Source organism: Ornithorhynchus anatinus, chromosome 1 (genome assembly GCF_004115215.2).
Source record: "Ornithorhynchus anatinus isolate Pmale09 chromosome 1, mOrnAna1.pri.v4, whole genome shotgun sequence".
Lineage (NCBI taxonomy): Eukaryota > Metazoa > Chordata > Mammalia > Monotremata > Ornithorhynchidae > Ornithorhynchus > Ornithorhynchus anatinus.
Genome location: NC_041728.1, coordinates 15,528,205 through 15,552,894, shown reverse-complemented (window position 1 = coordinate 15,552,894; position 24,690 = coordinate 15,528,205). Strand labels below are relative to the sequence as shown.

Genomic DNA, 24,690 nt, shown 5'->3' with positions numbered 1-24,690 from the left:
TTAAAAGATTGCACCATGTTACTGATCATTAGGGCTGAATTCCTCTGTTGTGTGTGAGCACACTCTCCATTGACAATGGTCTGTTTTGATGTATAAATGATGGGTAAAAGCTTTCAGTCTGAAATCAATGGGAGATTAATGCTGAGAGTGACAGTGTATTCTGTTGGTAAATACAAAGATGCAAATTGTCTTTAACTTGTCTGTTGTACTTTGGAGGATGCAACAATTGCTTTTATGATTTTTCTAAGCATATATTTCTTTTCAGACCCACCATTCATGATGTTAGGCCACCATTCTGATGAATAAACAATTTTGGTTGCATGTATGTCATGGTTAAGTGCGGATCAGTGTCAATTCAATTCTATTTCACCTCCCTGCTAAGGGCTGGTCAATGAGTTGCCTTTGTTCTTCCTATCAAGTTCAAGTTCCTTCTTTACCTTCAAAGGTCTTTTATCCTCCTCCACTCCTCCACTGCCCAGACCATCCATTTCAGTCCTCAGTTGCAAATACACTCAATGCCACGCCACCACCCTCCAACTGCCACTTTCCCCTCCCCCACATCCCTACCCTATTATTACATTCTCAGCTTCTGGCCTTCCTCCTATTCCCTGGAGTGACTCCCTCCTCCCTTTCCATTTACAATTTCCCAAGCCCTTATCCTTCATTCAAGCTCCTTCTGAAATCCCATTCATTCACTCAGGCATATTTATTGAGCACTTGCTGGGTGCAGAGCACTGTACTAAGCACTTGGAAAGTACAATTAAGCAATAAAGAGAGACAGTCCTTACCCAAACCGGATTTAGCTTTGCCCATCGAACTGGAAACAAAACAACAAACTGCTCATGACCCTATTCTAACCAAACATCCAATTCCCTAGGTGTTCCTTCCCAAACCACACCATAATTATCCTCCTAACTCTTTGTCCACAGTGTTAATATAAATTATTTGTATATTTAGTTGTTAGTTTAGTTAATTATTTCCTTCACTAGATTATGTTCTTGCTTGATATTTGTCTAGTTCTTTTGGCCATGCCTCCATAAACATGCTAGGTTGCTTCCCCAGACTGTAAATCACAACAGGAAGAGTGGACTGTGGGCATTTTGATTCCTCCCCAGAGTTTTTGCATTTGAAGGAATGCACCTGTACTGTTGTTAATGGGAGTGAAGAAAACTACTTGGTGAATGTCAGTGACAGTGTAGAGAACAAGCAGCTAGACTAGGAAATTATTGGTGGAGGGAGGAGGCTTTCAGATTCAGTTTCCAGGGTCAACGTTGCTGAGGAAGAAACTTTGCAGTCCTCTTTTCCTGCCTAGCTAGCTCTTCCAACACTCAATAGTTCAAGGATCATTTTTATTAGAAAATAATGCTGTCACTCGAGGACCATACCCAACAGTGAAAATGCCCAGGATCAATCAGTCACAGTTATTGAGTGCCTAGGAAGCAGAGCTCAATATAAAATGGCATTAAGTGCTTTTTTAGTGGTGTTTGTTAAAGTGCTTACTATGTGTACTAAGCACTGGGGTAGATACAAAATAATCGCGGAACACAGTCCCTATCCCACATAAGACTAGCAGCCTTAGTCTCCATTTTACAGATGAAGGAACTGAGCCACAGAGAACTTAAGTGACTTGCCCAAGGTCACACAATAGACAAGGGGCAGGGCCAGGATTGGAAAATGGACCAGGCCCGGCCTGTACTCTTTCCACTAGGCAACACTGCTTATCAAGTGCAAAGTACTGTACTGAACTGGGGTAGTTACCATGTAAGCAGATCAGATAGCCCCTCTCTCACTGTCTCACGGCCTGGAAGACTACAGTAGAGCAAGAAGATACAATCCCTGTCCACACTGAGTTTGCAGTCTAATCCTTTTCCAAATGCAATTATGGCCTGAAGCAGCACCAGATTCTTCCCATTAATTTGGCATAAAGATGTGAAAGTGTCTCTAGATTGTCAACTCCTTCTAGGCAGGGAACTTGTCTATCAACTCTTTTATACTGTACTTTCGCCAGCACCTAATACATTTCTCTCTAGACTGTTAGTTGGTTGTGACTAGGGAATGTCCTTTTTTATTGTTGTATTGTACTCTCCCAAGGGCTTAGTACAGTGCTCTGCACACAGTAAGGGCTCAGTAAATACAATTGAATGAATGAATGAGTGTTCTGCATATAGTAAACACTCAATAAATACTATTTGCATTCCAAATAGGTGAGGGGAGATGACAGATCCTAGTGTTTTACCCTGATTTGTAAATAATCAACAGCAGCACCATGCACAGGTAGGACTGAATACTTGCATCTTGTGGATGATGAAGTTGGAACAATAAAGGATGGTTCACAGAGGCATTGAAAAACTGAGAGTGTAATTCAGTGCATTTATCAATGATGTGAGTGACTGGACTAGAAATCCTACTCATCTAATTTTCACATAGCTGATGGTAAGGAACAAGTGTGCTTGTGAGAATTTAGGGAGTAGCCAGGATCTTAGAAGACAGGGTCAGAATTCAAAATAATCTTGGTAAGTTAGATAAGAGAGCAGAAACCACTCTCTCTTTCTGAGATAGTTTCAGTCAAGTGCTTCTTGAAGGATAGGGAGAGTCAGAATGATTTCTGAACTACCCTTCAGCTCTCTAATTCACGGTAAAGCTTATATAGCCTGATTTTCAATAGAATGCTTCATCTTCGACTCACTACTCTTGATTTATAGGAACGACTGAAAGCAATCCCTTTCAAATAAGTTGTAATTCTCATTGTGTCTTTTCTACTTGTTTTAAAAGTTTTAAAATCTTATTTTCCAAAGTTCATTTTCTACATCTTTTGATTATTCTTTTCCTTCTTTCTTTAGAAGGCACTTCTGTATTTCCATTCACCTTTAAACTGTTGACTGATTTTCTATTCAATCTCTTCTTCCACCAAATCAGGAACGTTCCCTGGTTATGGCAGCCTTTTTCTAGAGTTACGCCAAGCGTTTGGAGATTTTTATGGATTTTCTAAGACCTATATTTAATCTTATGTGAGTTGCCTTTATTATGGCCGTTTTCTTTCTCATAAGCACCTTTGTGAGTCTATTGTCCAAGATAGGCAAAGAGTGAAAAACTTTAGGGAAGCTATCCAGTGGAGTTGTAGTGTTCAATCAATCATTCAATCAATTATATTTATCGAGTGTTTACTGTGTGCAGAGCACTGTACTAAGCTCTTGGGAGATTACAATATAACAGAGTTGAAAGACATGTTCCCTGCTCACAATGAATTTACAGTCTAGAGCAACCTTGAGTCCTAGAACTTAAAGAGACAACACATCTGGCTCCTTGAGTAACGCCATCAACATCATAGACTGTAAGCTCCTCTTGACTGCAAGTTCACTGTGGGCAGGGAACGTGTCTAAATTGTTATATTGTACTCTCCCAAATGTTTAGTTCAGTGCTCTCTCAGTATAGTAAGCCCTCAATAAATGTGACTGATTGATTTTCAGGCTATAGGTAATAGCAGATTTTTAAGTCAAGATCACAGACAATGAAATTCTGGAACATAGTTTCTCTTCACTGATGATCTCTTGACCTTAATAGATTTACAGGTCAAACAACCGCTGTGTGGACACCTGAAGTTGAGAAACAGAAAGCAAGGAAGGCAGTGGAAATGTTTTAAGGACACCCTGGAAAAAAGCCTCAGTTAATGCTGCATCATAGTTAAAAAGTGGGAGTCAATTGCCCAGGATAGAGCAGGTTGACATACTGCTATCAAGAAAGAAAGAGCTCTTCTTGAGCCAAAGCTTCCTAAGGAATATGAGACAAGACTCAAAAGATAGAATAGTCTCTGGTTCTATTCTATTCTATTCTATTCTATTCTATTCTATTCTATTCTATTCTATTCTATTCTATTCCGAGAAGCAGCATGGCCTAGTGGATAGAGAGCATGGGCCTTGAAATCAGAAAGACCTGGACCCTAATCTAGGTTCCACCACTTGGATGCTTTGTGACCTTGGGTAAGTCACTTAACTTCTTTATTCCTCAGCTCATTCATCTGTAAAATGTGGATTAAGACTGTGAGTCCCATGTGGAACATGGACTGAATCCAACCTTTTTCTTTGTTTATTTGTTTACCTTATGGTACTTGTTGAGCACTTACTATGTGTCAAACACTGTTCTAAGTGTTGGAGTAAGTAAAAGTCAATTAGGTCATACAGTGTCCCTGTCCCACATGAGGCTCACAGTCTAACATGGGATGGAGAACAGGTACTGAATCACCATTTTATAGTTGAGGAAACTAAGGCATGGAGAAGTTAAGGTCACATAGCTAGCAATTGGAAGAACAATTGGCAGAGCCATGATTAGAAACCAGGTCCTCTGACTGCCAAGTCCATGCTCTTTCCACTAGGCCATGCTGCTTCCCTTGACAGTTAGTAAGCACTTAACAACTACCATAAAAAAGCAAAGCTACCATTTCAGATGAACATTTAGAAGAAGAAAATAAGTGCAGGATTTGGTTGAAAATCACTACGGATAGTACACTTCCTCCCCCCCAGGAACCATCAACCACTTCCAATCTTTAACTTTCTCCTAAATTTCTTGCCTCCATAACCCCTGATGACCTAGCTAATTATTTTGTTGACAAGACTGAAGCCATCAGACACAAGCTTCCCCAAGGGATAGTGTTTTCTCATCCCTACATCCATAGTCTCTCTTTCCCAGCTCCTCCCAAGAGGAAGTTTCCAGTATCGTCTTGAAATCGTCTCCTCTTATATGTACCTTTTACCTTATTCCATTTTCATTGTTTTAAAAACTTGTTCCTACTTTCTTTCCTTATGTTACCATTTCCCTCATAAATTGGGGCAGCTCATAGATTTTGAGTCCCCCTGAGGGCAGAATTTGTGTCTAACTCCCACTTACATACTCTTTCTCAGCATGTAGTGCAGTCCTATGCACAGAGTTAGATCTTATAAAATACAAGCAATATAATCAACCATCAGTGGCATTTACTGAGCACTTACTCTGTGCAGAGGACTGTAATAAGAGCTTGGGAGGATTTCAGAGAAGGAGCATGATATAATGGATAGAGCATGGGCCTAGAAGTCAGAAGGTCATGGGTTCTATTCTCAGCTCCTCCACGTCTGCTGTGTTAATTTGGGCAAGCCACTTCATTTCTCTTGGCCTCAGTTCCCTGATCTGTAAAACTGGGATTAAGACTGTGAGCCCTAAGCGGACAGGGACTGTATCCATCCTGATTAACTTGTATCTACCCCAGAGCTTAGAACGGTGTTCGGCACATAGTAGGCACTTAAGTACCATAATTTTTTTTAATACAATAGAGTTGACAGTGTAGAGTTCACAGTGAACTTTTATAGTCTAGAGGGGGAGAAAACCTTATTGTAAATAAAAAAAATTATATAATTTATAGAGGTATACATAAGTGCTATAGAGTTGAGGGTGGGGTGAATATCAGATGCCCAGTGGTCACAGATCCAAGGGCAAAGATGACACAGAAGGAAGAGGGAACTGGAGAAAAGAGGTCTTCCTGTGAAGGCTGCTTGGAGGAGATGTGACCTTAATAAGGCTTTGAAGGTTGGGAGACTGGTGGTCTGTCGTATATGAAAGGGGAGAGAATTCCAGGCTATAGACAGGGAGTAGGAAAAAGTTTGGTGGCAAGATGAATGAGATTGGGCCACACTGAGTAAACTGGCACTAGAGAAATGAAGTTTGCAGGCTGGACTGTAGTAGGAGATCAGTCAGGTGAAGTAGGAGGGGATGAGCTGATTGATTGCTTTGAAGCGAATTGTAAGGAGTTTCTGTTTGATGCAGAGAAGGATAAGCAACCATTGGAGGTTCTTGAGGGAGGGAAGACATGGACTGAATGTTATTTTAGAAAAATGATCCATGTTGCAGAGTGAAGTATGGACAGGAGCCAGGAGACAGGGACATCAGTGAGAAGGCCTATGCAGAAATCAAGGTGGGATAGGAAAAATGCTTGGATCAGCATGGTAGCAGTTTGGATGGAGGGGAAAGAATGGATTTTAGCAATGTTGTGAAGGTAGAACCAACAGGATTTGGTGACATATGTGGGTTAAATGAGAGAGATGAGTTGAGGACAGTGCTAGGTTTATGGACTTGTGAGATAAAGAGGATATTGGTACTGCCTACATAGAAGTGAAATACAGAGAAAGATGGGAAAGAAAATCCTATTACTCCTACTGTCCACAGCCCTCACTATCTTCTGGCTTCTCCCTCTCTAGTTTAAAACAAGTCCAAGTCTTCCTTATACTGCAAAAACCATTCCGCCTCCACTAACTGTCCAGCCATCTCCCATTCCTAGCCCAAATTCTCGAATGGCTTATTTATATCTGCCACTGTCACTTCCACTTTTCAACCCCCTGCAATCTGAATTTTTCTCTTCTCCTTCAGCTGAGACCAGGCTTCCCCGGGTTCCTTCTGGCTAAATGCCATAGAACCGGCTCTGTCTTTATTTCCCCCAATTTCTGGGTGGCCAGTGACCCACTTGACCACAGCCTTCTAGGATCTCCATCCAGCCCTTAATTCCTACCTCTCTGAATGCTCCCTCCCAGTTTCCTTTGCTGATTCCATGTACTCTCCTCTGTATTGATGTTTCTCAAGGCTCTATTCTTGGTCCTCTACTCTCTCTTTTAAAAGTTAATCTGCTCACCTGGTTCTCAAATCTATGTCTCCAGCTCTCTCACTTCACTTGTTTTATAAAAAAATGATTGTGGTATCTGTTAAGTACTTCCTGTGCATTAGACCCTGTGCTAAATACTGGGATAGATGCAATCCAGATTGACCACAGTCTCTGACCTGCATGAGGCTCACAGACTTAGGGAGAGGGAGAATGGATATTTAATTCCCCATGTTACAGATGAGGAAACAGAAGCCCAGAGAAGTTCAGTGACTTGCTCAAGGTCACCAAGCAAGCAAATTATGGAACAGGGATTAGGAACTGCCCAGTATTCTGACAGGCTGTATCTTCTTCTGCCTTGGAGACATCTCCATAGGATGATTTATTGGTAGTTTAAAATCAATATACCCAAAGTTGATCAATCTCAAATCTTCTCTCCTAGAAACTTTCCTCCTCCTAACACACCCCATCAACATTCCTCTCTCCACAGCTCACAATCCTGTGGCTATCTTTGACGCCCTCTATCATTTAATCTCTCAATCTGTCTCAAAATCCTGCCAATTCTTCTTCTGTAGTATTTCATGGATCCTCCCTGTACTCTTCACCCTTATGACTCCACCTGGTTCAAACCCTTATCACCTTCCAGCTGGATTACTGCATCAGACTCTGGATTTATCTTCCTGTCTAAACCCTATCCCCACCTCTTCAGCCCATCATACAAAGAGCTGCTCAGATTACTCCTCTAAAATGCCATTCAAAGGCATAGCTTTTCTCCATATATACCTCCAGTGGCTGTCATTTCTCTCTACTTTAAACAGAACGTCCTAACCCAGTGGCTTCAGGGCTCTCTCTAGCCATCTTCTTATGAATCCAGTTTCTTCTCCCTCTACTGGCCACACACTCCACTCCTCCCAATCTCATCTTCGAGGTATACTTGCTAGTGACTTTCCGTCTTTCAACCCATTGCTCATGCCTTTATCCCTGCATGGAAATCCTTCCTCACTCAAATTTTCCAAACCACTTCCCTCCCCATGTTTAAATCTTACATAAAGGTCACTACCTCCCTGAAGCCTTCCCTGACCAATCCCCCCTATTTCACCTTAGAACTCATATCCATCTATGACTATTCATGATTGATTTTATCAGTTAATACCTTAGTGCCATCCATGTTTCACCTGGAAAATTTTTCACAATTGCTTATGGTTGGACAAAATCAGGAGCATTTACCCCAAGCTCTCACTGTTTAAATGTTAAATCTACCCACTTCTGAAGAATATTTTTCAGCAGAGCCCAAAATGATGATACCATCAAACTTTAGTAATACCAAGAGACCATGTTCAGCTATTTGTTTTATTAACATAGCTAATTCATGATTCATTCCTGAAACATTCAAGTTCCTTAATGGGTAACACACAGTCTCATTTACCAGCCTCCTTCCTTGTTTTCTAGTTGTAGTTCATCTTTCCTTATTTTATACCAATAGATCTCAAATTGCATGTTCATTATAAAGCTTCTTTTTTGGAAAAGAATATAAGCATGCCATTTAGTTCAGAGTCAAATGAGGCTTTTTTTTTCCTCTACTGTATATAGAGCAGAAACCACATTGCACAGGGCTGTTACAATTTATGGAAGAGGTTTTCTGGGTTTTAAAAATCTCTTCTTTTCTATCAGTGCCCCCATAACTGGGTTAAATCAAAACAGATTTTAGGCGGAGTGGCCAAGGGCCGCTGAAAGTTTTGTGCGGATCTTTAAAAACCTACTGTTTATAGCCACAGTTGCTATTTAAGATTCCAGCTATTCAGAATGCCCACAGAAAAAGAGAAGACTCAACTGTAATGCCATCTAATTTTTGGAATGCTTCTCTAACAGAGAAAGCTGAGTTAGCCAAAAAAGCAAACAAAAACTGGTGAAAGCAACAACAACAATAACAAAAAAAATCATCCCAGTTCTTTGTGACTTAGGAAAGTTCTTTTTGGCAGCTTTTCTCATGGCTGCTCATAGTTTGAGACTAGCGGGTGGTAGATGGGTGTGGGACTCCATGGTGGAGCCCGTATTGTGGTTGCTTTGACCATGCCCAGCTGGGGGGTGAGACAGTATACAGGGTGAGGCAGCCAGCTAGTGGTTAGCAATAATTAACTTGAATGACTGAGTCTCTGAATTTGTGGGGTACATTTGGCTTTAACTTTCAGATAATATGAAGTCTTTGAGCTGAAATCCTTAGGGATCTTGAAATCAAAACTTCACATGGCCACATTAACTGGCATTATGATGTTGGATGTGAATGTGGAGCATTTTCGGCAGTTTGCAATGTGGTTTAGTCTCTAGTGAAAAAGTAATACACAGTATAAAACCACTCTTCAGAGTTTAATATGACCAATAACAGCAGTGAAAGAATTCAACCCCTGACCCTGCCCCGATTGGCTGAAAATGATACTGAACTCATCCTGGTTTTAAGTGAAATGAATTTGTAGAACTCACTTGTGCAAGACTGGAATTCATACAGTCATCCATACAAATATCCTATCCTTTGGAGAAATTCAGTAGAACAAGCTGTCTTGCTGAGCGAATTAATAGAGGAAGATAATTCCACCTTTCATCAAAGAAAAGTCTACCTGGGGAAAAAGCCAGGTGAGTCACCAGAGGCGGAGTACCAACTTGTATTACTGTACTGAAATATGATAAACTGAAAAATGTAGAGGGAATGAATGGAGCTTGGTGATAATTTTTTTCCCATTTTGGATCTTGGAGGGCAAAGCTTAGCTTTGGAGAGGAGAAAACTAGACTGAATATAATTTTGTTGCAAATCAGGACATGAAGACACCAGACTTTCTTCAATGTCTTCCCCCAGAATTAGGGTTAGGGTAAGGGAGGAGGGATCTATAAAAGGCTAAAGTTCTCCAGCATTCTGAGCCATCCACACTATAATTACCAGACTGTTCTGGGACCTAAGGGAACCTTTTCTAAACATGTTTCAAAACAGAGATGAAAGTCCAAGCATTTAAAGAGAGCAAGAACAGCTGAGACATTGGTGCAAGATAGACAAATCAGCTTCAAAATCTAGTACTGTCCTGGAATATTTGGTCAGTTCTGGGAAAACTCATTGTGCAGAGCTCCCTCTCCTGCATCCAGCACATTCCAAATGTGATGAGTCACAAAGCCAAATCAATATTTGCAGCACAGAATCCTGGAACAAAAAGAAAATTATTCTCTGAGAACCCAGTCTTTCCCCTTTAATTGGATTAGTCAACCTCACTATATTGACCAGACAGGAGAATGCCCATGTTCATCTGCCTATCCCTGCTTCTAAACAAGCTCCATTTTGGGGGTGGTCCAATGCAGCCAGCCAGAGAATCGATCTAGAATTATGTCCTATAATTGTGCTGTGACTGAGCAGAAAGAAGTCAGGAGATCTTCCCCATGGTTTCTGACATCCTGTTTCTGAATGGGGCAGGATGGATTTGATAACCCACCCCAGATCATGAGTCAATGGAGCTGAATGTCCTCTGCAATTTATTGCTTCCTGTGAGTAGAAGAAAGAATGAATCTCCTTAAGGTCAGAGTTTGGGAGCAGAGTGTGGGAATTTTCCTTCCCTTTTAGCATGAAGTTGACAGCTTTTAGTCTCAGTTATCAGTTCAAAATTAATGGACCATTTGCTTTTCATGTGGTGAAGTGAAGATAGGAGGTTGATAAATGTGCATTCTGCTTCACAATGTGAGCATGTTTCATTCTAGGTGGGATATGTGTCCTGTGGAAACTAAAGATAGAGGGTGGAGCCTTTGGAAGGTGAGAAAAGTGGGTGGGGTTGGGGATGGAGCCTCCAGAGGGGGCAGTCAGCTCAGGGCACTGGCTTCTTCATCTTGAAGAAAGGGACAAATAAAATGCTGAAAGTAGGTCTTGTGGGGAAGGAGAAGAGGAAATTAAATTGAGATTACTGTTGTACTCAGCATTTATACAGCCGTTAGCCAGCCAACTGTAAAGTTTGGGAGAAAACCAGTTCGTGCCACCAAAGTTAAAGGTACAGGGCCAGTACCAAAAACAACAAGAGGAAGAGTTTTAGAAATATAATACCCTGAAGCTGAATCCTTGACTTGGTCATTTCTCTTCACCTCATATTAAAAGCTGGAATTTCTAGTACAGTGCTCCGTACACAGTAAGCACTTAAAAACAATCGCTGATTCGTTGATTGATTGTTAGGAAGAATGTAGCACTCCATTTTTCCTGGATCACTTGACAAGTGTTTCAAAAGTCTAAAGTGCTTAAGCAAATTCAGAGATTTTCTTTCTTTTTTTTTTTAAGTAATTTGTATTTCCCAAAGTGACTTCTAATACAATATTTATTGACTTATTCACACATTTCCAGGAGGGAGGTCATTATCATAATTATCAATTCACCTTTATAGATAAGATTAGGAGGCTTTCCCAAGGACAACCACATAATGAGCAGGATCTCTAAGACACTAGGCAATCGAACATGTGCTTAACTCTTCAGCTCAATTCATGTCTTCAAGTGTGGCTTTTGCATCTGTCTTTTTTTTTTCCTACCACTTCTTGAATTGTCCCCTCAGGTTAGGCAATAATATGACTTGAAAGAATTTTTCTCCTGGATTTGGTCTAAATGGTTGGTAAACCATTTCCTTAGAGCATTAAGGAAGATGCCACTCCAACCTGAGAATGTCTTATGTGTAGCCACAGGCTCTGCCTCTAGACTGGATCCAAATTCGTTGCTGGGAAATCACAGCATGCCCACTGAGAGTAAGGACTGGGACAGGGAAAGAAGGGCAAAATATGAAAGAATTGATACTCCTCTTATTTTGGCCACACTTCTTCCTGGCTCTGAGAGTGGCCTTACTTGCTCAAAGCTCTGAGTAAAAAGTAATGACCAGAGTGGATTAGCATAGCTCAGTCTGGCTTACTGGGATAATATCATGGTATATGTTCATTTATTCATTCATTCAATCATATTTATTGAGCGTTACTGTATGCAGAGCGCTGTACTAAGCATTGGAGTGTACAATTCAGCAACAGAGACAATCCCTGCTCAACAATGGGTTTACAGTCTAAAAGGAGACAGACAGAAAAACAAAACCAGTAGTCAGGCAGTGCTTCAGTGCTTACTATGTGCTAAGTACTGGGGAAGATTCAGTGCAATTTGATCAGATGCAGGACATAAATAATAACAATAATAATAATAGTAATAATGTCCTTACTCTTTGCTAAACACTGAGGTGGATACGATTTAATCAGATCAGACACAGGGCCACAGGGTACGCCTGTTGAGTGTGTATTCATTTTTCTGCTTTTGTCCAGTCTTCCCTTGCCCTAAAAAAACTGTTAGAAACTCCCTAGTTCAGTTTTCCACCTTCTTATTCCCTTCCTCGTGGGTTTGAAAGAGGAAGGTGTTAGAAGGGGAGAGATAACAGGTTCACCCAGTTGCTTCCACAAGGAGACTGCCAATTTTTCTGTTAATGTGCTTGACTAGCTGTTATAGCTTGACTAGGTAGACCAATTCTTTCCTTGAAGCCTTGTAGCTAGAGAACAGCTGGACTTGGTAGACTTCTTCTTTCCTTGAACCCGTGCAGATAGAGAACGGCTGCTGGTAGCTGAGTAATCTTTTCCTTTCCACCAGAGAGAATCTGGGAGGTCTCTTCTCTGCCTTAAAGAGGAGAACTGAGCTTATTACAGCCAAAGTATCCCTTACTAGAAATTGGAAAAAAGCAGCCTGGACTTCTTTATCAAGTGTGTTATCAAGCATTTAGCAGCACATTGGCTCACAGTTCCTGGTGTCTGAGTGGGAATTGGGTAGTGGAAATTAAGAGTTCTCTTTAATCGAGAGCAATAATTCAGGTTGGACTAGTTGTGATCATTTGGGTATTGGAAGAGAGATTGGATATTGGAAGAGAGAGAAGACAGCAGTTGAGTTAGGCTGCTGTTCACACCAAATTAATTTGATTTGCAAGCTGCCTCGATTAAATAATTCAAAAACCAGATTTGCAGCAGAACTTTTACATGTGCCAAGGAGCAGCTGAAAAAGTCTTCAGAAATAGCCACAGGTTTATTGGGGATCGTTTGGTGGTGTGATAAACAATCTTTTGGGTAAAAGTCTAGTTATTAAGAAAATTGCTGTATAGCTCAATCTCATCAAAAATGTCCTGTTTCTTGCTGGGGTTTTGAGGTATTTTAATAATTTCAAAATCAGAGAAGTCTTATTCCTATTCTAGCAGTTGGAGCTAAAGAAGAAAATTAAAAAGGAAAATTAAGTTAATGGAAAAATGATTTAAGAAATCCACGGGTTACCATAAAACTAAAATAAATGTCCTCTGGAAAGTAGGAGAGAGTCTAATTATTCTAACTGGTTCAACTCAAGGGTCAGATAACTGATAACTGTGCTTTGTCTGGAGACTTTCACAGTTCAGGTTAATGCTATCAAACTCTTTAATTACACCAATATACAGCTGATAAGACACCCTAATGGGCCTTTCATATCTGTATGGTAACTAGGACATACACCATGTATGGATGTAAGATTGATACCTAGGAGGCTTCATTCTGATAGCTTAACTTCCTGTCAAATGATGCATTGCAGAAACACCTTCCACATCTCATCTCTTTTCCAACAAGAATTTTTTTTTTCATGAAAGTGCCATTTCCTTTAAAGTTCACTTAAAAAAGTCTTACACCATTCATTTGCTTGAGCTCTATATGTTGAATTTATGGCACAATACAGTCATTTTTTATTGCCTCTTTTTGAATCAAAAGCTCTGTCTTTTCATTTTTTCCTATAAACCAGAACCAGTAAGGACAGCAATAAAAAATGCTCCTTAGAAAAAAGCCTTCAGGGGTGACATTAGCACTTAATGGAATGCAAAATGCTATTTCCTGTTGGCTGCACGAGACATGTTGCTAAATGAAATAACATCCTAGTGCAGAACTGGCCCTCTGCTCTTCAGACATTTCTTAGATAATTACTTTTTTACACAATATATATGGAAAAAAAGAGTTCTTAAATCAAATCCCTGGAAAGTAAGCTTCTTGAGGACCGAGATGCTGTTGTATTCTCCTGTTTTGTACTTCTCTAGTTCCCTCCCTACTGCATAACCTATAAAGTTGAATTCTTACCCACTAAGCACCATGGTAAACCCCCTCAGCAAATTTAGTATGCACATAGCTTTAAACTCTGTTACTTCACCTGTCTATGATTTATTTTAGTGTTTGTTTTCCTCTTGCACTCCCAGTTGCTATATAGCACTTCTTGAGTACGTGTCTGTTTGTTCTATCCCAGCTGCTTAGTACAGTGATCTGCACACAGTAAACATTTAAAACATACTATTGATTGATTGGTCTGTGCAGAGTGGACCATGGATAGACCAATTAACCTAGTCATACTCTATTGTTTTCCCTATCTATAATTTATTTTAATATCTGTCTCCCCCACTAGATTTTAAGCTCAGTGACAGTAGAAACTGTGTCTTTCAGCTTTATTATATTGTGCTCTCCCAAACACTTAGTTTAGGACTCCTCACAGAGTAGCCTCTCAATCAAAAAATACCATTGATTGATTGATTTGCTGAGTGGATATCATAAGAAGGCACAGTAGGGTTTAGTGACCTAGTTACTATACATCTATTCAAGGATTGTTTTTCTGCTTATGGTGAAATTAACATTCCTTTATGAGTCCTCCATGACAGCTTTGCAAAATGGGAGTGGCATGCAATAAAAATGAAGAACAACAGAGCAGTACCAGAGCAATAATTCATTGTAGTTTCATTTTGTATCCCAACAAGTTAACTCTTACCCAGATTTGTAAAACTTTCACTTACTTTTGGGAGCAGATTATTCTCTCTTCTAACGCAACATTCTGCAAAGCACCTCACTCTTGGATTCACAAGTACTGTATGGAGTCCTTAGGTACTATGGAATGAAATGATCAAACCTTAAAAAGAACATCTTCCCTTCAGTTGTACTATTTACCCATTATAGGTTGAGAAGCCTAATGGTTTCTATTTAGAAAAAAACCCTATTTGGTGGCAGAAGCACTAATTTTTCTTCTTGTTATCCAGTGTCTATAAAGAAGGTTTTTGTAGTATTATAATAGCATATCTGTCCCTTGGAAATTGAAGGAACTGCCTACTATAGCTGAAATAATCAGTGCTCATTACTTAGACAAAATCTTATAAAGCAAAATGCAATTAAAAATCTCAGTTGAATTACTTTGGAAATATATGGTAGCTAAGGATATGGTGTAAGACACTGCTGGTCTGCATATGTAAGGCAAATTTTTATTGTATTAAAAATTACATTTTCCAAAACATTTGTTTCTCATCTGGCATCAAATGAAGTTTAATTGCAAGTTGTTTTATGTCATTTTCTCTTGGGGATAGATTTTCAAAAAGATGCACAGGAGGTTCATATGTACACACATCTCATTATTTCTCAGTAGGATTTGTGTTTTTACCACCTGCTCATGATTGGGAACATTCTAATGTCTCTTTGATAAAGTTTTGAACTGGGCTTTTATAACAGAACTATACTCATCTTCACTAAATGTTAATCTGAGTTGGTTTAGAAACAGGGTTTCATCCTGAGGAAAAACACTAAATGGTTCTCCACATTTTCTTTGACATGTTGAGACAAAAATATTCCCTCCCTTCCAACAAACAGGACAAAGTTATTGGGTTTGGGTTCGAATTACATTTGGCTAGCAGCTGTTTATTAAAACTGAGCTGCAGACAGAGCATTAAAAGCAAATTATATGTGGATACTATTTCTTTCCTGGACAACCTATCTTCTCAATATTTGCTTTTGCTAGCAGTGTAAGAAAGGATAGTATATTCTTTCTCCTCAGATTTGAAGTGGATTTGGAGATAATGGAAAATAATTAGTTAGAGTCTTTCTGGTCTGAAGAGCTTACCCCTTATACGACTGACCAATATCAAACTCTGCCCATTCAGCTTCACTGAACCCTCTTCTTCACTGCTGAATGTCTGAAGAATAGTCATCTTCAAACTTTGGCTTTTCAAAAGGCACAATGATTAGACTGCTTCTTACGTTTGTCAGGCAGAAGACCCTGGTCCAGTGCTGTTTTCTTCTCTCAGTGGATCTGTGTCTCTTCAAGTCCTGCAGTAAGAAAAAAGGAAATAGAATAAAAGCAAGTAGGGCATAGACACAGAAGAGCTGATAAAACAATAACTAGTGTGGGAGGATGCAAGGCTCTAATGTTAAGCACTTACTATGTGCCAAGCATTGCGCTAAGTGCTGGGTTAGATACAATCAGATCAGAGACAATCCTTGTCCCACATGGGATTCATAATCTAAAGGAGAATGAATAGAGACAGCTAATTCCTATTTTACAGATGAGGAAACAGAGAAGATGTTACTTGTCCAAGGTCACAGAACAATTAATCAATCATGTTTATTGAGTGCTTAGTCAATCACATTTATTGAGCACTTACAATGTGCAGAGCCCTGTACTGAGCACTTGGGAGAGTACAATATAACAGTGAACAGACACATTCCCTGCCCTCAATGAGCTGTTTGCAGAACACTGTGCTAAGTGCTTGAAAGAGCACAATATAATATGTTACCTGCCCACAGTGAGCTTACAGTATGGAAGAGAAGACAGAAAACAATATAAATATGTATATTATGTATATGGACAAAAGTGCTGTGGGTTTGAGGGATGGGTAAATAAAGAGTGCAAATCCAAATGTGAGTATGATTCAGGAGGGAGTGGAAGAAGAGCAGTCTAGTAGCAGAGACTGGATAAGAACCCAGCTCTTCTGACTCCCTGTCCTATGGTCTTTCCACTAGGCCTGGCTGATTTGTTTATATTTTTGCTTCTTCTTTCCACCCCAAAGCAAAAGAGAATAGTTTATTCTAGTTGATTTTCCCCCAACTATACAAGTTATAATATTGAAGGTGTAAAGTTGTTTTGGAGCAAAAAACCATTATTGTGTTTGTCAACACAGTTACTGCCCAAACAACACATTTACTCAGTGTGTTGTCCTTAGTGTGACATACTTTGAATGCTAAAGGTGCTGTTTAAATCCAAACCTATTCTATTCTACTTCACTTTGTATGAACCAATTATAAACAAACTTTTCTGAAGGTCCTTGTTCCCAGAAGTAACTAAACAATGATTCTATAATAGCAAGAGAATAGCATCCTTTCATTAGTTTTGTCTTTATGTCTCATCTACTTGTTGCAGTATCATGTGAGATCCTTGGTGCCCCAAGAGGCTTGGTGCCCGGCTTGAAACCAGTTATTATAACCTGATGCAGTGCAAATAATAGAAAAACCCTGTTACTTTTCTCTGTTCTAGGTTAATTAGCAAAGTCTTTGTTGTTTTTATGAATAAATGTTGAGGAGTGAGATGGGCAGGTTCTGGTGTCATGCTCTACTGAAAGGAAATTATACATTATCCTAAAATTATTAGTATTAAAGGAAAGGTGAATGTGTCTTGAGGGTTAGAGCTGACTTGTATTTCCACATGTCATGCTGTCAGCCTTCCTTATTATTGTCACCAGAGTTATCAGCATGGTCCATACATTTCTGTCTTATCACTCTCTCTTCCCTCCCACCCACACTCGATCCTCATCCATTTGATGGTGCTGTTACCTAGTTGCTTGTCTTTCAGTGAAGGATAAGTGCTTCCTTTCCACTGACCAGCTGGGTAAAATCAAAACAACAGAACAGAAGCCCTGCTGGCAATCACACCTTGGGAACAACAGGATCCCCAATTCCTGAGATATTGCAAATCTGGCCAATATCAAAGGTGCCAATCAAGTAAATTTCCCAAAAACAATTATTCCTGAAAAGTATTTTAAGATGTAGACACATGGGCTGACCTAATTTATTTTTAAGCAAATCTGGAGAAATTGAACCTCTCCAATTCGGAACATTCGATGCTTCCGAAACAAGTGTAGGAGAACCAAAATGAATGAATTTAGCACTTAGAACAGTGCCAGCCACATAGTAAGTGTTTACCAAATACCATTAAAAAAAAGGAATCGGAGGTCACTGAAGACTTGCTCAGATGATCCAAATTTTTGGAAGTTCACGAAAGTATGATTGGTTTTATTTTCTGGGCTTGCAGAACTTGCAGCAAGTACTTTTCTTTTCTTTCTTTCTTGTTTTAATCCAGAGGCCTTTTCTCATTTTGGGTCTCAAATTTGCATTCCATCTTAAAAAATTTTTAAACATCTGTTTTTTGGAAACTCCACTTTAATACTTTTTTTGGGGAAAAAACAAGACAGTCCACAAAAATAAATCAGGGTTAAGTGCTTGCATTCCCAACGTAATTGTAAAGGAGTCCCGTTCATTAGAAAACATTGTATGTAGGCAAAGTCATTGCAATTTTCATAGAAGTGGGTTGCAGAACTTGCTAAATGGCATAGTGGGGAAGAGTTAGCTTGTTGGTTAATGAAGAAGGGGAATAATCTGACATGGAATACCTGGTTTCCCAAAGTTTTCTGCCTTTCAAAAACAGCATCATGTCATTTAGTTTAGTTCATTTTTCATATTAATTCACAAATACATGAATTTTTTACCAACAGTTACTTGGAAACAAGTGAACGCCCACAATAAATTATTGAAAGGAAAACACTAGCTAGTTTAATTGGAGAGCAGATGGTTGGCTCAAAGGGTCTTCTTACTGTGTTTTCAATAGCACAGCAAGGGAGGAGGAGACAGGTTGCAATGTCCCTTAAATCTAACACAAACAACTTGAACAAGGGTGAGCCCCCAGCATTGTGGGTAAGTCAGCTAGTTTGGGTCTTACATTCACTGACAAATATTAAGACAGCCTTTATTTTAGTTGCTTGTCTAAAGCCAGCGGTTTCAGGGAGATTCTATAATGCAGGATCCATGAGGAGACCTCAAGAGTTCAGATGTATATACCAACTAAGCCCTGCAGAAGAGGGAGTGAACATTGTACTTTTGTAGAGATCATTTCCTGTTAAACTAATTTTCCCATGCTGAGCACACTTTCATGGGGATTTCTTTTATGTAACCAAATTTCACCTAGCTACTACTATCGATATTCTTTCTTTAGCAGGAACAGGAGATTTCCAGGCTCCACTCTTTTTATTTGAAGAGTGTCACTCCAAGGGCTTATGTTCTAATAGGGTTTGAATTCATATTTTGCCAAACTGCTAAACTTTTTCTCCAGGACTGATCACAAAGACCTTTTCCTTAACCTTTCAGTGCGTGGGCTAGAGATAGCAGAATTGTATAATTAAGCAATTAGATTGGAGAAAAAAGGAACACATAATTTCATCTTTTCCTCTCAAAGAGAAATTTGCAAAGAAGTTTGGATTTCTTTTCAATATTTAAAAAATTCAGGGAAACCCAACAGAAAGCAAGAACTATCTTGAGATTGAGGCTATGTAGAGTTAGACTTGGAGTGGCTTTTACCACACACCAACAGGGATGAGATTCCACAGTCTAAGTTCGACAGTAGCCAAGCAGCAGTTGTCTCCTAGCTTTGTGACAGCTCTGAAGAGTGGCAGAAGGTGGGTAGATGGATGAGGGGCTAATAGTGGGTAGGAAGAACAGAGACAGGAGGTGTCTTCCCACTTATTTGTCCTTCCCAGTCCTATCCTCAGTCAGTCAATCAACACTATTAATTGAACACCTATTGTGTGGAGAACACTATACTATGTTCTGCCAAAAGTTAAGTTGAGGGAGAAACAGTCCCTGCTCTAAAGGAGTTTATAATTTAGTGAAAAGGGTACAATCGAGCAGGATATGATGTGGCTCTTCTCTCCCTCCACATATCCTTTGTTTGGCATACTAAATTTGATAGATGGATTGGAAAAGAAAACAGAGGACTCATTTTATCTCTTTTAATGGAGTTTTTTCCTTCTTTGAATAGCTATATATTTAGCTTTTTTACTTTCCATTTCTCAGAATGCAGGAGGCAAAGGTCCAGCTTTTTATAGATTTATCTCACCAACCTCTTCCTTCTCTTTCTCCTTCACCTCATCTACTTTCTTCATTCTCCATATCATCATCAATAAGCATTAACTGAATGTCCATAGGGAACACTACAGCATACTAGGAGCTTAAATTTGGTTAGCTAGTTATTTATTTATTAATTTTGATAAATTGCCAAGACTGCTACTGTAAGCAAATCCAATGGAACGATCCTAGATAACTTGGGTTGTTTAAATAATAACTATGTGGCAACATATGCAAGGATGGATTGAATGTTATGGCATTGTGGGGAGGTGAAGGTGGAACTAATTTTATCTGGAAAGGTTTCCTGGAATTCATATAAAACTGGAGAAATTATGGAGTGCTTAGGGAGGAGGAAAACCTGAGCTAAAGACCTGAAGTAGAAATGGATATGAGATATTGCTTGACTTCAGTGAAGAGAAATAAAATAGAATTGAGATGTGAGAGCAGGAGACCACATCAATAGTTTCCATCACAATTTGAAAAGTTGCTTTCCAAAACTGGAAAGGGAGATCCTAGCTCTCATTCGCTCTCAAGCTTCTTTTCCATGTTGTTTCCAACATCTTGGGCTTTAGTTCCAAATTACTCAAAGACATCCGCTAGATTGTAAACTCTGAGGGCAGGGGTTGTGTCTTTGTCCCAAGGTGACCCTGGGATACCGACCATCTCAAGGTCAAGTGCTATCTCGTGACCTGAGCCAGCAGGCGGAACTCGGAAGTGAGGGTGGAACAGCGCCCCCACAACCGAAACTGCCAGATTGACAGTCCAAGTTGGGAATACAGAAGGTGCCCCTCGCCCCCGTGCCAATCAAATTAGGAATGGAGGAGAGGGGAGGGCAGAGATTGGATAAACTGAGGCTGGAAGATGGAATGGCCTAAGGGCACAGGTGATAAATACCTGCCGCCTCTAACCTTCTGTGCAGAGGAATGGGACTTGCAGCAGGCGGCTGCAGGTCGCCTCCATCCAGAGCATGAGAAGGTCCCTCTGCCTGCACCAAGTGAGGAGCCGTGGGATGGGTGAGTGTCCTGTCCTGCTGAGAGCTCGTGGGGTTGGAAGCCAGATGCTTTAACATGGGCACGTAATGTTTAAAATGGATTTGATGTCTAAGTGGGTGCCTCCCCAGGGGGACGTGAACAGGGTGGGAGCTAGACACCTCACCAAGTGCGAGTAGCACACAAGTAGATTTGATGTCTAAATTGGTGCCTCCTGAGTGGGACATGAACAGGGTGGGAGCTAGCCGCCTCACCAAGTGCCAGTAACCATAAGTGGGTAATGCATAACTGGGTTTAACGCATAAGTGTATTTAACGCAAAGGTGGATTCCTCTGGGTGGGGTGAGCACATGGTGGGAGCCAGCTGCCTCACCAGGTAGTGAGTAAATCATAAGTGGGCTCAGGTGTCCGCCCACACGTGAGTAACGTATCAGTGTATTCCTATCATTAGGGAAGCTCTAACACCATATTCCTCCCAAAGGAGAAGCTTTAACACCATATTCCCCCCCAAAAGAGAAGGCCGATTGTCACGTCTAAATAATTAATTAATTCAATTCACCCCGCGGAATAAATTCTATACAAAACTCAGGTTTTCCATCCCCAGCCTCTCGCCGCACCGATTCCGAAAGAACCTGACCCCGGCGACAGGTGACAGTCTTGTAACTTAATAATAATGATAACTGTACTTGTTAAGCATTCACTAAGCTCTGTACTAAGCAGCACTAAGATAGATATGAGGATATTATTATTAATTACTAATCATATTTATTGAGCAAAGCACTTTACTAAGCACTTTAATAATTATGGTACTTGTTAAGTGCTATGTGCCAAGCACTGTTCTAAGCTCTGGGATAGATAGATACAAGGTAATCAGTTTGGACATAGTCCCTGTCCCACATAGGCCACACACTCAATTCCCATTTTACAGATGTGGTAACTGAGGCCCAGAGAAGTGAAGTGACTAGCCCAAGATCACATGGCAGATGCGGCATATCTGGGATTAGAACCCATGACTTTCTGACTCCCAGGTCTGTAATCTATCCACTAAGCAATACCGCTTCTCTGTTGTACTATACAGTACTCTGCCTACAGTCTGCTTGCATTACATATTTTTAACTGATAGATTAACACTCAAATTAAAGACAACTTCATCTCCCATTTTTCTGTTTTCCTTCTTTATTCGAAGCCTTTCAGAGGATCCTGAAAACACAGACAGGGGATGGGAAAACAGTTATGAACTTCTGATTCTGGCTGTTTATACTTTACCAAATGCAGGCATCTCTAACTTCAGTTCAATGATTACTATTACTTTCTCACATCAAGTGACCCTGCTCTAACCTATGATTTCACAGTAGTGTTCATTTTGCCAGGGGAAATTTGCAACATTGTACCTACTACCATTTTTGGGGTCTATAAGATATTTACATAAATCTATGAGATTTAAATTTGATTTATCTCCTTAGTTCAATTAAGGGCTTTTTAATTGCTTTTTAAGCATTTTGTGAGTAATAGCTATTACCCAAATTTGCCAGAAATAGTATGTGTGTGTATATATGTGTATGTATATATGTCTTTGTATGTATTTTTTTTTATCCCTGTCTTCAGAACTAGAATTAGATTGCATTCAGTTTCCAGCATCAAAGTTATGCTCAGTTTAATAGTTACTCTGGCAGGGACAAATGAAGGAAATGAGTGAGAAGCAGGATAGCCTAACAACAGGATAACAGAAGCAGCGTGGCTCAGTGGAAAGAGCACAGGGTTGGGAGTCAGTGGTCATGGGTTCAAATCCCAGATCAGCCACTTGTCAGCTGTGTGACTTTGGACAAGTCACTTAAATTCTCTGTGCCTCAGTTACTCCATATGTAAAATGGGGATTAAGATTGTGTGAGCCCCACGTGGGACAACCTGATCACCTTGTATCCACCCCAGCGCTTAGAACAGTGCTTTGCATAGTAAATGCTTAACAAATGCCATCGTTATTATTATTATTATTATTATTAACTATGGTAGGTAGAACTGAATTGGGAAACCAAAGCAAGAAAGGCAGAGGATATGTTTTAGGGATATGGCAGAAAACAAATCCCTGGACAATACTGCATCCCAGCTGAAAACTGGGAGTCAGCTGCTGATGTTAGACCAGCTAGGTGTGTGCTACGAAGAAAGGAGTGTCTCTCTTCAAGCCAAAACTTTCTAAGGAATAAGAGACAAGGAGGCAAAGGGGAAGTAGTTTCAGGCAGTGCAATGATTAAAAATAGCAACATAAGAAGTGATAATGTTTTGCGGGCACGATGTAGCTGGGACTTTGATTCCTGTATTGGTTGTTTCAGCCCCTCATACACAAAAGTTGATTTTTCATTGCTAATGGTGCCTTCCTTGAATAACATGGAAGGTTATATGTCTTTGCCAAGCCTCTGCTTAAGGAGAGTAGCCCCCCTCCTGATTGCTCCCCACCCGATTGGTCTATGCTTTGTGGATTTTGCTATTAGAAGAATCTGATTAAGTTCTACTCAGTGTTTTTAGCTCTCCTCCAGGAGACCTATCGCTCTCCCTTCACATTCCATTGCCCTATATCTCTTGCTTCACTCAAAGATCTCAATCAAAATGCCTCCCCACCCCTTTTAGCCTCCCAGAAAACATATGTTTGAAACAGTTTTCTTCCTAACAGTGCATGTGACCTCATCTCTTCTAGAAGGATTTCCAGTGTGAATGCTAGTGATTGTTAAGATCACTTGTAATTTCCTGCTGAGACCTTTAGCACATGCAAATTACCATTTGACCTCTGTAGTGACACATTTGTCATAGCAATTTTCACTCGTGGTAGAAGAATTCAAACTACCTCAGTAAAAGGGCTTCTAAACAGCAGTCTTCCATGCAAAACCTTCCCTAAAGATCTGCGACTATATGTTTTATAGCTACATACCTGGGCTTCGGATATTTCTTTTTATGTTGCTTTTAATAAGAAGCACAATATTTCCATAACTCATATTTGGAATGCTTCCTGGTTTTTTGAAGCAAATTATTAAAACTGAGCATATGGAGGTCTTAAAGTAGAACCTTATGGGAAGGAAAAAACGGTTGATCAAGTCTATTTTGTAGCATTAAAAATGAAATACTTGCAGAATCTTAGTGAATGATAGTTTGTTCTTTGGAACATTTTTTAAGTCCACATTTATGAACCTACTGCTTTAAGTTGAAAACTTTTTTAGCACCTTTTTCTTAAATGGCCATTTTACCTCTTTGCCTTAATCTCTTTCTCTGTTTGTTCAGGAAGAGGAAGCAAGCTTGTGAAGGAATGCTTAAAAGAGGATAATGGGGTCTGGTGTGAGGGGGTCTAGTTAAATGGAATTCTCTCAAAGCCTAGGATGGTGTTCCAAAGGCATGCATATGATAACACATGTGTTAATGCCGGCATGCAGCATCACATGATGTGTGCATGGCCTACTGGAAAGAGCCCAGGACTGGAAGTTAGGAGACCTGGATTCTAGTCCAGGCTTTGCCACTTGTCTACTGTGTGACCTTGGTTTAGTCACTTTATCTTTCTAACCCCAGTTTCCACCTTTGTAAAATGAGGGGGCTAAGATAGAATGCGAGCCCTGTGAGATAGAGGAACAGCAGCTGACCTCATAATTTTGTATGTGCCCTGGCGTTCAGCCCATAGAGAGTGCTAAATAAATGCAACAAGTATTATCAAATGTATCATTTTGTAAAGTCTGTCCCTAGCCACAAATATCTATAATTTTTTTCTAGGCAACCCCAGGTTTCCCTTTTGCTCTAGAGCATTTGTATTTCTCTTCCAGAGCTCTGTGAACATGGGCACCACTTGTGAATGGAAGCACTTGGCAACAGGAGCTGAAGTGGAAAGGAGGCTGAGTGATTAAAATAAAAATACTGAACATTCAGGTGACTGGTGCCATAGTCACACTGGACAGGATATAATCCAGTTGAAAATGGGACTGCCCTACATAAAATTGCAGAAATGTCCACCCTATCAAACATGTAATGTTGGAAAGTTCAAGTTGAACTAAAATGCATTACCAAGGAGAGCAATGTTCTAAGAATCAGGAGAGGTAACTTCTGATTTCTGGAGCTCCTAGATTGCTCACTAAATTATCTATGAGCTTTAGTCATG

The 24,690-nt window shown here is 40.0% G+C and overlaps 1 long non-coding RNA gene across 1 annotated transcript in view; it reads right to left on the bottom strand.

Annotated features, from left to right (window-relative positions):
* Positions 1 to 7,952: 7,952 nt before the first annotated feature.
* Positions 7,953 to 24,690, bottom strand: part of LOC103171180 — a 40,027-nt gene continuing 23,289 nt past the window's right edge. Inside the window, exons 2-4 of the long non-coding RNA XR_486669.3 lie at positions 15,662 to 15,730; positions 14,434 to 14,524; positions 7,953 to 9,800 (exon numbers count right to left, since the gene is read on the bottom strand). This is a non-coding gene — a long non-coding RNA (uncharacterized LOC103171180). The remainder of the gene's footprint in view (positions 9,801 to 14,433; positions 14,525 to 15,661; positions 15,731 to 24,690) is intronic.